Source organism: Sturnira hondurensis, unplaced genomic scaffold (assembly GCF_014824575.4).
Source record: "Sturnira hondurensis isolate 20B ecotype Veracruz unplaced genomic scaffold, ASM1482457v3 Scaffold0016663, whole genome shotgun sequence".
NCBI lineage: Eukaryota > Metazoa > Chordata > Mammalia > Chiroptera > Phyllostomidae > Sturnira > Sturnira hondurensis.
Window position 1 is genome coordinate 5697761 of NW_028089294.1, and position 12904 is coordinate 5710664.

Consider the following 12904-nt stretch of genomic DNA (forward strand, 5'->3'; position numbering starts at 1 on the left):
GACAAGAATGTCCACTTTCACCACTTCTATTCAACACTGTACTGAAGATTCTAATAAATAATTACACAAAAAAATTAGATGAAAGGGATTTAGATGGAAAAGAAAGAAAATTATCTCCATTCACAGATGGCATAACCTCATATATAAAAAATCCTAAGAAATCTCTAAACAACCATTAAAGCTAATAAATGAGTTCAGTAAGCTTGCAGGATACAAGATCAATATAAAATGCAATTGTATTTCTACATAATTGTGGTGAACAGTCAGAAAATGAACACAAGAAAAACAACTCCATTTATAATTGCCTCAAAAAGCATAAGCTGCAGTGAACATAGGGGTGCGTATGGTTCTTTTGAACTAGTGTTTTGGTTCCTTTATTCCCAGAGGTGGGATTTCTGGGTCAAAAGACAAAGTCGTTTTTAATTTTTTGAGGAAACCCCACACTGCTTTCCACGGTGGCTGCACCAGTCTGCACTCCCACCAACAGTGTACAGGGCTCCCCTTTCTCCACACCCTCACCCGCACTTGTTGTTTGTTGATTTATTGATGATCTGACCTGTGTGAAGTGGTATCTCATCATGGTTTTATTTTGTATTTCTCTAATAATTAATGATGGTGAGCATCTTTTCATATGTCTATGGGCCATCTGTGTGTCCTCTTTGAAGAAAGGTCTATTCAGGTCCTTTGCCCATTTTTTAATTGGGTTGCTTGTCTTTTTGGTGTTGAGTTTTGTAAGTACTTTATAAATTTGAGATATTAACACCTTATCAGATGTATTGGCAAATATGTTCTCTCATTATGTGGGTTGTCTTTATATATGGTTGAAGATGTCCTTTGCGGTGCAAAAACTTTTGTTTGATGAAGTCCCATTTGTTTACTTTTTCTTGCATTTCCCTTGCCTGGGGAGGTATATATCCAATAAAATATTGCTACAAGCAATGTCTGAGATTTTGCTGCCTATGTTTTCCTATAAAATTTTTATGGTTTTGGGTCTAACATTTAAGTCTTTGATCCATTTTGAATTTGTTCTTGTGTGTAGTGTAAGAAGGTGGTCCAGTTTCATTTTTCAACACATATCTGTCCAATTTTCCCAACACCATTTACTGAGGAAATTATTTTTGGCCCACTGTATTTGTTTGCTTCCTATGCACTTATCAATTGACTATAAAGGTGTGGGTTTATTTCTGGGCTCTCTGTTCTGTTCCATTGATCTATGTGTCTGTTTTTATGCCAGTACCAGGATGGTTTAATTACTCTGGCCTTATAGTACAGTTTGATATTAGGTAGTGTGATTCCAACAATTTTGTTCTTTTTTCTCAGGATCACTGTTGCTCTGTGGAGCCTTCTGTGATTTCATATACATTTTTTGAAATATTTGTTCTAGTTCTGTAAAATACATTATTGGAATCTTGATAGAAATTGCACTGAATCCATAGATTTCTCTGGGTAGCATGGACATTTTAATGATGTTAATTCTTCCCATCCATGAACACAGTATATGATTCCACTTACTTGTATCTTCTATTTCTTTCTTCAGTGTCTTGTAATTTTCTGAGTATAGGCCTTTTTCATCCTTGGTGGGTTGATTCCTAGGTATTTTATTCTTATTGAAGTAATTGTGAATAGATTGTTTTCCTAATTTCCCTTTCTGTTAGTTTATTATTGGCATATGAAAATGGAAGTGATTTCTGAATATTAATTTTGTATCCTGCTACTTTGTTGAATTCATTTATCAGTTCTAGTAGTTTCTTGGTGGAATCTTTGGGGTTCTCTCTATACAGTATCATGTCATTGGCGTATAATGGCAGTTTCACTTTTTCCTTTCCAAATTGGATGCCTTCGATTTCTTCTTCCTGTCTGGTTGCTGTGGCTGGGACTTCCAGTACTGTGCTGCACAACAGAGGTGCAAGTGGACACCCCTGTCTTGTTCCCCATCTTAAGGGGAAAATATTGGTAGTTAATTGTCCATTGAGTATGATGCTGGGAATGGGTTTGTCATATATGGCCTTTATTATGTGTAGGTATGTTCCCCCTATTCCCACTTTGCTGAGAGTTTTTATCATAAATTGGTGCTGGATTTTATCAAATGCTTTTTCTGCCTCTATTGAAATGATCATGGGGTTATTATCCTTCACTTTCTTTGTGTGGTGAATCACTGTATTGATTCATGAATGCTGTACCAACCTTGCATTCCTAGAATAAATCCCACTTGATCATCATGTATGATCTTTTTGATGCATTGCTGTATTCAGTTTGCTAATATTTTGTTGAGGATTTTAGCATCTATGTTCACCAGTGATATTGGCCTATAAATTTCTTTCTTTGTAGTGTCTCTACCTAGTTTTGGAATTAGGATAATGCTGGCCTCGTAAAATGAGTTTGGGAACCTTCCCTCCTCTTGAATTTTATAAAACAGTTTGAGAAGAGAGGTGTTAGTTCTTGGAATGTTTGGTAAAATTCACCTGTGAAGCCATCCAGTCCAGGGCTTTTGTTTGTTGGGAATTTTTTGGATACGGCTTCAATTTCCCCAGGTGCAATCTGTCCATTCAGATTCTCTGATTCCTCCTGATTTAATTTTGGAAGATTGTATGTTTCTAGGAATTTATCTGTTTCATCCAGATTGTCCAGTTTGTTGGCATATAGTTGTTCACAATAGTTTTCTTACAATCCTTTGTATTTCTTTGGTGTCAGCTGTTATTTCTCCTCTTTCATTTCTGATTTTATTTGGGTCCCTCTCTTTTTTTATTGATGAGTCTGGTTGAAGATTCGTCAATCTTTCTATATTTTCAAAGAACCAATTCTTGGATTTATTGACTTTTGAATCATTTTTTTAGACTCTATTTCATTTATTTCTGCTCTGATCTTTATTATTTCCTTCACTCTACTCACTTTAAGTTTTGTTTTTTGTTCTTTTGCAAGTTCCTTTAAGTGTGAAGTCGGATAGTTTATTTGAGGCTTTTCTTGTTTTTTGAGACAGGTCTGTAATGCTTTGAGTTTCCCCTTTAGGGTTGCTTTTCCAGTGTCCCACAGATTTTGTATTGTTGTGTCCTCATTTTCATTTGTTTCAAGGTATCTTTTGATTTCTTTCTTGATCTCATTATTGACCCATTCACTGTGTAATAACACGTTATTTAGCTTCCATGTCTTTGTGTGTTTTTCAGTGTTCTTCTTGTGATAGATTTCTAGTTTCATAGCATCATGGGCAGAGAAGATGCTTAATAGGATTTCAATCATCTTAGATTTATTGAGACTTGTTTTGTGTCCTAACATGTATTCTAGAAAACATTCCATGTGCACTTGAATAGTATGTATATTCTGCTGCTTTGGGGTGAAATGCTCTGAAAATATCAATCAAACCCATTTGATCTAGTGTGTTGTTTAAGGCCATTGTCTCCTTGTTGATTTTATGCCTGGAAGATCTATCCATCCAAGTCAATGAGGTGTTAAAATCCCAAACTACAACTATTTTTGTCGATCTTTCCCTTTATGTCGATCAAGGTTTGCTTCACATATTAGGTGCTCCTGTGTTGGGTGCATAAATGTTTAAAGGGTTATATCCTCTTGTTGGACTGTTCCCTTTATCATTATGTAGTGACCTTCATTGTCTCTTACTATATAGCCTTGGTTTTAAAGTCAGATATAAGTACTGCTACTCAGCTTTTTTTTTCTCTTTCCATTTGCATGAAATATCTTTTTCCATCCTTTTACTTTTAGTCTGTTTGTGTCTTTCCACCTTAGATTTGTCTTTCAGAGGCAGCATATGATGGGTCTTGTTTTCTTATCCATTCAGCTTCCCTATGTCTTTTGGTTGGAGCATTTACGCCATTTATGTGGTTTCCTAAATATGACACTAAAATCATAAGCAATGAATAAAAAAAAGATGAATTGAACACCATAACAGCTAAAAATTTTGTGCTTCAAAGAACACCGTCAAGAAAGTGAATAGAAAGCTCACAGAGTGGGTAAAATTTTTGTAAGTTATATATCCATAAGGGGCTTACATCTAGAATAAAGAACCACTATAATTTAGAAAAATAACCTAATTAAAAAGTGACCAGAGTCTGAATATAGATTTCTTCAAAGGAGATATACAAATAGCCAATAAGCACATGAAAAGATGTTCAATATTTATCATCCAAGAGGGATATACAAATTAAAACTACAATGTGAAGCCACTTCATACCTATGAGAATCACTATAATCAAAACTATAGATATAACAAGTGTTGACAAGGATATGGAAAAAATAGTACCTTCATACATTGCTGGTAAAATGGTACAGCCACTTTAGAACATTCTGGCATTTTTTCAAAAGATTAAGCATAGAGTTATCACTTAATCCAGCAATCCCACTCCTAATTATATACCTGAGAAATGACCACATGTCTACACAAAAGCTTATACATGGGTGTCATGGCAGAATAATTCATTAGAGTCAAAAAGTGGAAAACAATCCAAACATCCATCAACTGATAAATGAAATGTGGTATAGATAGAGTAGGTTACTCAGCAACAAGAAGAAATGAAGTCCTGATACACGCTACAAATGGATGAACTTTGACAACATTATGCTAAGTGAAAGAAGCCAGTTACACTTAGTGTATTATTCCATTTATATGAAAAGTCCAGAAGAGGCAAATCCATACAGTAGATTGGTGGTCGCCCATGGGTGAGTGTGTGGAGCAGCTGCTAATGGGTCCAGGGCTCCCTGTTGGGGTAATGAAAATGTTCTAAAATCTATTGTGGTGATGACTGTACACTAGAACTCTGAGTATACTCAAAATCATTGACTTGTACCCTTTAAATGGTGAATTATATCTCAATAAAGCTGTTACCAAAACCAAGACCCAAACAAGAGCAAGGTAAAGTTTCTGGAGGCAAAATTTTGGATTGCAGACTGTTTCCTTTGGTCCTGGCTCTGTTCACCGAGGCCAGCAGACTGTATTAGTGAAGAGTTGGCCAAAGCCCAAAGGAACCGTCTTCAACTGTGCTTTGCCTTGAGCACTTTATTTTTAAATGACCCTTTGTCGAATTAGACATGAACAGTCTGGTTTTGCCTGTCCTCTCCTAGGGTTTTTGATGTTTTTATCTTGGGGATAAGGTGGAGCATGGAGGGTTATGTTTTCTTCTTGGAAAGATGTGATGGGTCAAGGGCCAATTAATGGTCAGTTTTAGTTTTCTTGGCCTTTGACTCACGTCCATTCTCAACTCCAGCAGCTTCCAGAATCAATCACACAGGAGCCAAACTCTCCATGAGGCAGGGAGATCACCCCACAGCTTCTCAACTTCTCGTTTTCTTTCTTAAATGGATGTGCAGCCTCCGCTCAGTGTTCTTGGAGTTCTAGGTGGGAGGGGAGTGATCTAAGAGAACCTTGACAACAGTGAAGGAATAGAGGGCTTTGAGTCCCTGAGCACCCGGTGCTGTTACAAATTGCAAGGCCGGGGATGCAGAGGTCCTGGGGCTGGTCTCTCTGAGATCTGGTTGGGTAGCCTGGCTTGAAGCTGAGTTCCACAAGCACGTAATAAAAGTAAAGATACCTGGGGTGGGGAGGGAGGGGTGGTGAGCGTTCACCATCTAGTGGACCAGGCAAGCTAATTTAAGTTTGGAAGAACCTCAATTCTAATGCTACAGAGGATGTACAGGACCTATGAGCTCCCAGGTTCACTCTGCCTCACTGTCACCCCCATGCTGGCCCCCACCCTCCAGGCAGAAACTCCACAGGAGGCCTGGCTGCCACTCAGTCACTGCTGCTTGCTGGGAGCGTGGGGGTGAGGTCCGGAATTTGGAGAAGCCTCTATCACACCTGAGCAGTGGGTCCAAAGCCGCTCCAGCACAAGGACCTGACCCAGCTGGACCCACCTCCTAGGCAGCTGTCCACAGAAGTCAGGTAATAAAACCTAGAAGTATGGGAAATCAACACCTGGTAGGGTAAATTTGACCAGTAAGAAACTGGAAACAGGAAGGAGACCTTGGATAAATTTTTCTTCCCCACCTTCCTTCCACCCTTCCACTCTGAGTCACCGTCATTCTGCACAGTGTCTTCAAGGAAGACCTGGTGTTGAAGAAACCAGCAGTGTTTTCTTATGAGGCTGCACATAGCACTTTGTTTTGCTTTCTTATTGCCCTGGGTTCACTGCCCATTTTCCCTTGCTCCTTCCTCCCTGAGATTATAAACCCCAAGGAAACCAGAGTACAAAAACTTTTTCTCATGGTCTGTATTCCAGAAAACCTGAGCTAAGACAGAGACCAAGCTGTATCTGGAGGAATCAAGGTAAAACAATGAAAGATTCAGGTCTGGTGAAGATGGGGCCAACATCAGGAGGTAAGAAATGAATGAATGAAAGGGAGAGGAAGTTCCCAATGACCACAAACAACGATGCGCAGGAAGTGGAATGCATCGCGCAAGGAGAGCCTGTGACAGCGAACTTGCTTTAGTCTGGGAGTTCAGTAAGACTGGTCTGAGAAATGCCATCTGGGGTGAGAGCCCATCATCGGGACCTGAGCGAGTGCAGAGCAAAGCAAAGGGGGGCTGTTCCAGGCAGAAGGAATGGCGTGACACTCACGAAGGCTCTGCAGTGAGAGGGAGCATGCTGAGTCTGGGGAACAGAAAGAACTACTCCCACAGAGAAAGTGCCTCCCAACCTCCGCTTTCACTTTCCTTAAAAACGTCAACCCACAGTAAAGAATGTATTTTACATCTCACCCCAGTACCAACACACACACAGACCCGTAGAAATGAACCAAGTTCTGTGGCATCTGTCCTCCCTCCACAGGGTTTCTTACATTAGCTACTCACATTTCAATGCGCATGTTCTTCGGCAGAGTAACCTCTAGGGCAATGTTGCATGACACTCACCGCAGCTCCGTGTAGTGGTTTCCACACACACAACGAAACGCATTAAGGTGCACACGGCGGTGCTGGTATGTGAGGATACATACATGCTACACTGTAAGGAGACAAAGTAGACCAATATATATCATGGGATCTCCATGCGTTAAAAATCTTTACTTACGAAGGAGTACTTACGCAGCAAAAGGCTGCGGATATGAAAGGGGGCTACTTCTCAAATTACACAGGACTTGCATTTTCCAACTTCCATATTTCATTTTTGTACTTTTTACAATATAGGTATAATGCCAGATGTTTCTTGTGGGCGCTACTACAGATAAAGTGACAGTCTACCTTATCAGTTCTTTGGCCACTGAAGTACACGACACCACATTTGACTGAAGTGGCAGGTCGAGGTTCAGCTTCCTGGAATCATTTCAACGCTGTGAAGCAAACAGCAGGTTTGACTTCCACTGCGCTGCCTTCTCCTTTGTTGCCAAGAGACTTCAATCTGGGGGCCAGCTGGGCAAATGCCAAATGATCAAAGAACCAGTCGCTGGGACCAGAGGAAGACACCCCAAGGCCTGCTCCCTCCGGGGAAGTTCCTGAGGGCCTGCCTACGAGGGGGTGGAGCCTGCCGGAACTGCTTCCGGTAGCAGGATTCCATCCGCTCCTTCTACAAAATACTGCAACAACCCGAGCGACTTACACATTTGGCCTAATGGCTTGGATAAAACAGGACTCTCAGGGCTTGGTGCTCTGACAACACTGGGCTCTGCCTTTGCTCTCTCCCTCTCCCCCTTTTCTCCCTTCGCCATTCTTAAGTCTTTAGCTTTAGACTTTTCTGCAAGGATTGAGCTACATGATGCTTCAGCTACGTCACAGAAGGTGAGCTGTATAGTTGCAACGAATCCTCTGGTATCTAAGAGGTTTCCCTGAACTGTTTAGACGAATATATTTCCTTTTGTTAGGGTTAGCCTTTTCTCCTTAAACATATTTTTTTGGGAATATTATAATCCTTATTTAGAGCCTTGGTATGAAGAGAATAGCAAATCGTTCCTCGGGGTGGTTTTTAAATTTATTTCGAAAAAAGGTAATTTTTTGTGCTGACAGATTGGGGTCAGCTTACCCCACTTCCCCCCTAAATTATAAACCGAGCCTTCGTGCACAGAATCCTCCTCACCGTATAAAATGAGTGGGAAGAAATCTATATCTTTCTTCCTGTGGAACAGACAGCTTTGGCAAGGAGCCCGGTCATTCAAAAGTTCTCCACGATCTGTTATTCAAATCCAACTCATTATGACTGATTTCAGGCAGGAAGCCAAAATGAAAAGATTGACTAAATATACTTGGTTTTTCCATCCTGTCGCTTCTTTCCATCTCCAATTTTAACACAAGTGCTAATTTGTAGGTCAGGGTTAGAGGTACAGACCCCTTGACATAAGCACTCCCCGAATCCCAAACCAAGCGTGCCAGGGTCTTGTGTCATCAGACGAGAGGGATGACACCATGTTCTGAGGTAGAGAGCAGCCAGGCTTAACCCCCAATTGCCCATGTTTAGCTTCAAATATCCTTTGCTGCAGCTTAAATTCCAACTAGGCTACAGACATCCTCAAAAGATATCATATTCATCTTCCGTTCCCAGCAGCTGGCACAGGGCCTCATAGTAGGTGTCGAGTAAACATCTTCTGAATGAAAATTTAGGTCTGGAGGCCTGTGCTTCCTCTAGTTTTTCTTGCATTCCACCCCATGCCTGGTCGATTGCTTCTCACAGCCCTTCCATGTTTGCTTGTTCTTCTTTTAAAATTTTATTCACATTTAATCCATCTGAAATTTATTTTTGGGTGTAGCATGGCACTATCATTTTACCATTTTAAACATACATTAAATACCTATTGATTTTGAATTGTTTATTCCATTCTCCGATTTCTATTAACCAGACAGTTTAAAAGATGGCAGCTTTTGAGTATAATTTGATATCTGGTAGGACAAACTCCCCTATACAATCCAAGTAAATTACTCTTTTAAGGTATTGATTTGATTTTTTCCCACACTCTTCTAAATAATTTTTATTTTTAATTTAGGTTTAAATAAACAGACAAACAAAAGCAAAGCCAGTCAGAATGAATGGAATTTTGGCAAAAGTATATATATACACACACATATATATACACACATATATGTATATATAGTTTTTCCACCATCCCACGTGCTCCAACCCAGAAACATGGTGTACATTAATGCATTCTGCTGTTATTTCAGCATTCATTAGTAACATTTTATCATTTTCCTTCATACTGATCTCATGCATTGCTTGTGAGATTATTTCTAGATATTTATAGTATGTTGTAATAAATAAAACTTGTATCCTACCATATTGTCTAATATGATTAAGAAAAAACTGAATGTTTCTGAACATTTATATTCAACTGTTTTATTTAACTCTTTATTCACCTAATCAATCAACATTTATTGAGTGCCTAGCACATGCTAGGCATGTTTCTGTATGGGAGTGCTGAGATACAGTCAGACAGCACACAAATGTTATTAGGAAATACCTTTTGCTGTAACCCCCTCCTGCCCCCAAAGCTTTGAAGTGAATGCAGCTTTTGTTTTTCATACAAAATGTGAAGTCCAGAGTAAGCTGTTTGGTTTAGTGACTCCACGATGCCGAGGCGGATTCACGAGCTTTTGTTCTGTGCAGCAGCCGCTGCCGGACCTCCGCCACTGCCGGACCTCCGCCACTGCCGGACCTCCGCCGCTCCCGGCCTTCCATCTGCAGTCCCGGCAGGGAGAAGGGCAAGGGCAAAGGATGAGAGAAGCCTGAGAGCTGAGCCGGACCCCTCGCCCTTTCCAGCTCTCCTGGAAGAGAGCCCCAGGAGACTTATCCTATGACTTATTCACTGGCCAGAACTGTGTCCCATGACCACATCCACGTCCATTGGTTACACGACTGCTCTCCTCCAATCAGAACTCTCTCAGCAAGGAAGTCAGGGAGAATTCTGAACGGGCGTCTAGCAGGCCTGCCATGAGAAAGACAAAATTCCTGCCCTTGCAGAGATGTTCAAACAATTTATAGCTGAGTGTCTTGGATTTTTCAACAACTCCATTGTTCCTTGAATCCCTTCTCTACTTAATTTCCTACTCACTTCATCGGTGATCTCATTCAGTCTCATGGCTGCAAGTACCGTTACGTGCTGGTGACCTCTAAATTACATTTCCAGCTCATTCCTCCCCCACGAACTTCAGCCCGAAAGAGCCAGCTGTCTGCCGGGCGCCTCCGCTTGGCTATCTAATGAGTATCTCAATTCACCTAACCTGTCCATAGTGCATGCAATTCACCAAAACTGTCCTGCCACGGCCTTCCTTCCCTGTGTCAGGAGATAACAATTTCAGCCTCCTGGTTGCTCAGGTTAAAACCACCCTAGGACTCCCATCTGTCTCACACCTTACATCCAGTACACTGGAAAATCCTGTTTGGCTCGACCTTCACCTTCCAACTATACCCAGAAACCCACCACTTCTCACCATTTTAACCACTGACGTTCCGGTACAAGCTCCGCTATTTTACGCCGACATTTCTGGGACAGCCTCCTAAAATCATCGTCCCCGTAGGTAATCCTTCAAGTCAGCTCCCTGACACCCTCTTCTCTAATGATCTTATTAGATCTTATTGTCCCCTACCTCTGCTACTTACTCCCGTGATTGATTGTTCCGTAATCACCCAAAACTGCAATCCTGAAAAACTGTAGTTTCCAAGTACCCTACTCATGACAGCTACTTTTCTACCCATTATGTCCTCTATTAACCCCGTCTCACCTTCCTCCAGCTCCATGAGGACCTACAACCCATGAATCCTATACATTTTCACTGCCCACTCCCCCAATTCCCCTTACAGTTATTTTTCTTCTTACTGAGCTTAAATTCCATGGTCAATGCTTTCTTTGACCACACACCCTCTGCTTCCCTGCCCTTCTGTACGGCACCCGTTGGGCAAACTCCCAAACCCGAACTACATCTTCGCATAATCGGGACCTGTACCCACACAGTTGGTAGGGCTGAAGAAAACATACAACCGATCCTACATTCGATTGATCACTAACCTGAAGTGAAACGTGCAATGCCGTCTGGAAACCATTGAAATACGTCTGTTTCCCTAGGCTTTTCACTCTCTCACCCTTTTCTTACCTTTTCCTGTCTTCTCAAACCTCCAACTCTCCCCCCCCGCCCAATCTTTGGTCTCATTTGACAACATGCCTTTTTATTTCAATGTGAAAAACAGAAACAATCCGAGACCTTTCGTGAGCTCCCAGCACCGTATCTCCCTACCTGCCTCTGTGCAGGTAGGTATATATTCAATCACCCCTCTCGTTATTGTGGATGAACTCTTTATATTCCTATCTTAGACCAATGGCTTGCGCACTAGACTCCACCTGAACTTGTCCACTCAGGGATATCATCTCAGTAATCCTGTGTCAAATTTCCATATTTTACTGCATCCATTCCCATTTGTGCATATTATTATTTTTTTCAGACATACGTACACACAAATTGTCTCTGGACTCCTTTTTCCCCTTCTAGCCTGTGTGTTATATCTTTTCCTTTATAGTCAAAGCCCCTGAAAAAAATGGTCAATATCCACCATCTCCAACCTACCTCCTCCTACCTTCTCTTAAACCCACTCCAGTAAGGCTCTCACCCCCATCATTTATTGAAAACTCTCATTAAGGTCACCAAAACACTTACCCTCGTCAGCACCAGCTATCTTTTACATCTCAATGAAAACCCACTGAGATATTTTCCTGACTAGATCAACCCACCTACCAAATGCTGTCACCATTATATCACTTATCATGGTTGTAACTTTATATCTTTATGTGATTCTTTGATTATTGATACTTTTTTCCTCAATAGATCTCTAAGCTTCATAAGGGCAGGAATAACACCCATTTTTCTCAACTTGGGAGAAAGAGGCCCAGAGAAGTATAAAGATACCAGTTCGAAGGTACACCATGGATTATTGGTAGAACAGGGATTAGGATTAGTTGAGTACAGTGACCACCAAGCACCATGGTACATTCTGGGGTTAAAAGATGAATCAGACATGCCCCTCTTCTCCTAACGCAGGCCTTACGGAATCTCCACCATGTCAGGCTTTTTGCAATATATAGCAAATCATTATGCAGTACACCTGGAACTAATAAGATGGTATGCGAGGTCTGTCCAGATAGCATCCAGCCATGTACTGTTAAAAATAGAGACATTTATTGAAAGAGCTACGAGATACAAGAAAAATTGTGCATAGGACAATGATGCCTCAGTCCCCTTCAAAGCAGGCGCCTTGGGATCTCACACAGTTCTCCCAGTCGCCATCAGCTGCCCAGTTGTATTTTCCTGAATCTCATCAATGGTCTGGAATCTCTTCCCTCTCAAAGGTAATTTTAGTTTTGGGAAAAACTAGAGGTTGCAGGGCACCAGATCTGGGCTATGGCGGGGGAAGGGGGAGGCGGTGGTCTGAGTCACCTGGGTAACGTGTTGTTTTACCAAACAGCTCTGCATGGGACATGATGCACAAATGGGTGCATCGTTGTGATGAAGCTGCCAATCACCAGTTGTCCATAGCTGCTGCCTTCTGAGTCATCTGAATAGTTTGAGGAATGTTCAAGCTTAATGCAAAATTTGATGCGGATTCATTGCTCTACTAGCCCAGTCATTTTCAATGCTAGGGCCACACAGTACACATGCTCACTCAACAACATCTACTGCCCTCACTGACTAGTAAAGTTGTCACTGTTCACACATGCACATTCCAGTTCACTCTCCTTGGCTTCCAGGTCACATCGATGTTGCACAAACTGTTCTCACGATATTAACAATGGCTGGGCTTTTTCCAGACTGACCTTGTATGCCAATTATATCTAAATTTTAAACAAGCATTTATTTGAAATTACACTGCAGGCTTCAAAATAAAAATCCTCAGATGCTTATCAGTCATTCATCACTGACCTAACAAGTTATGAAACAGGAAAAACATTGGGAGGAGTGAGCAGGACGATCGACTTAAAGTTACAACAT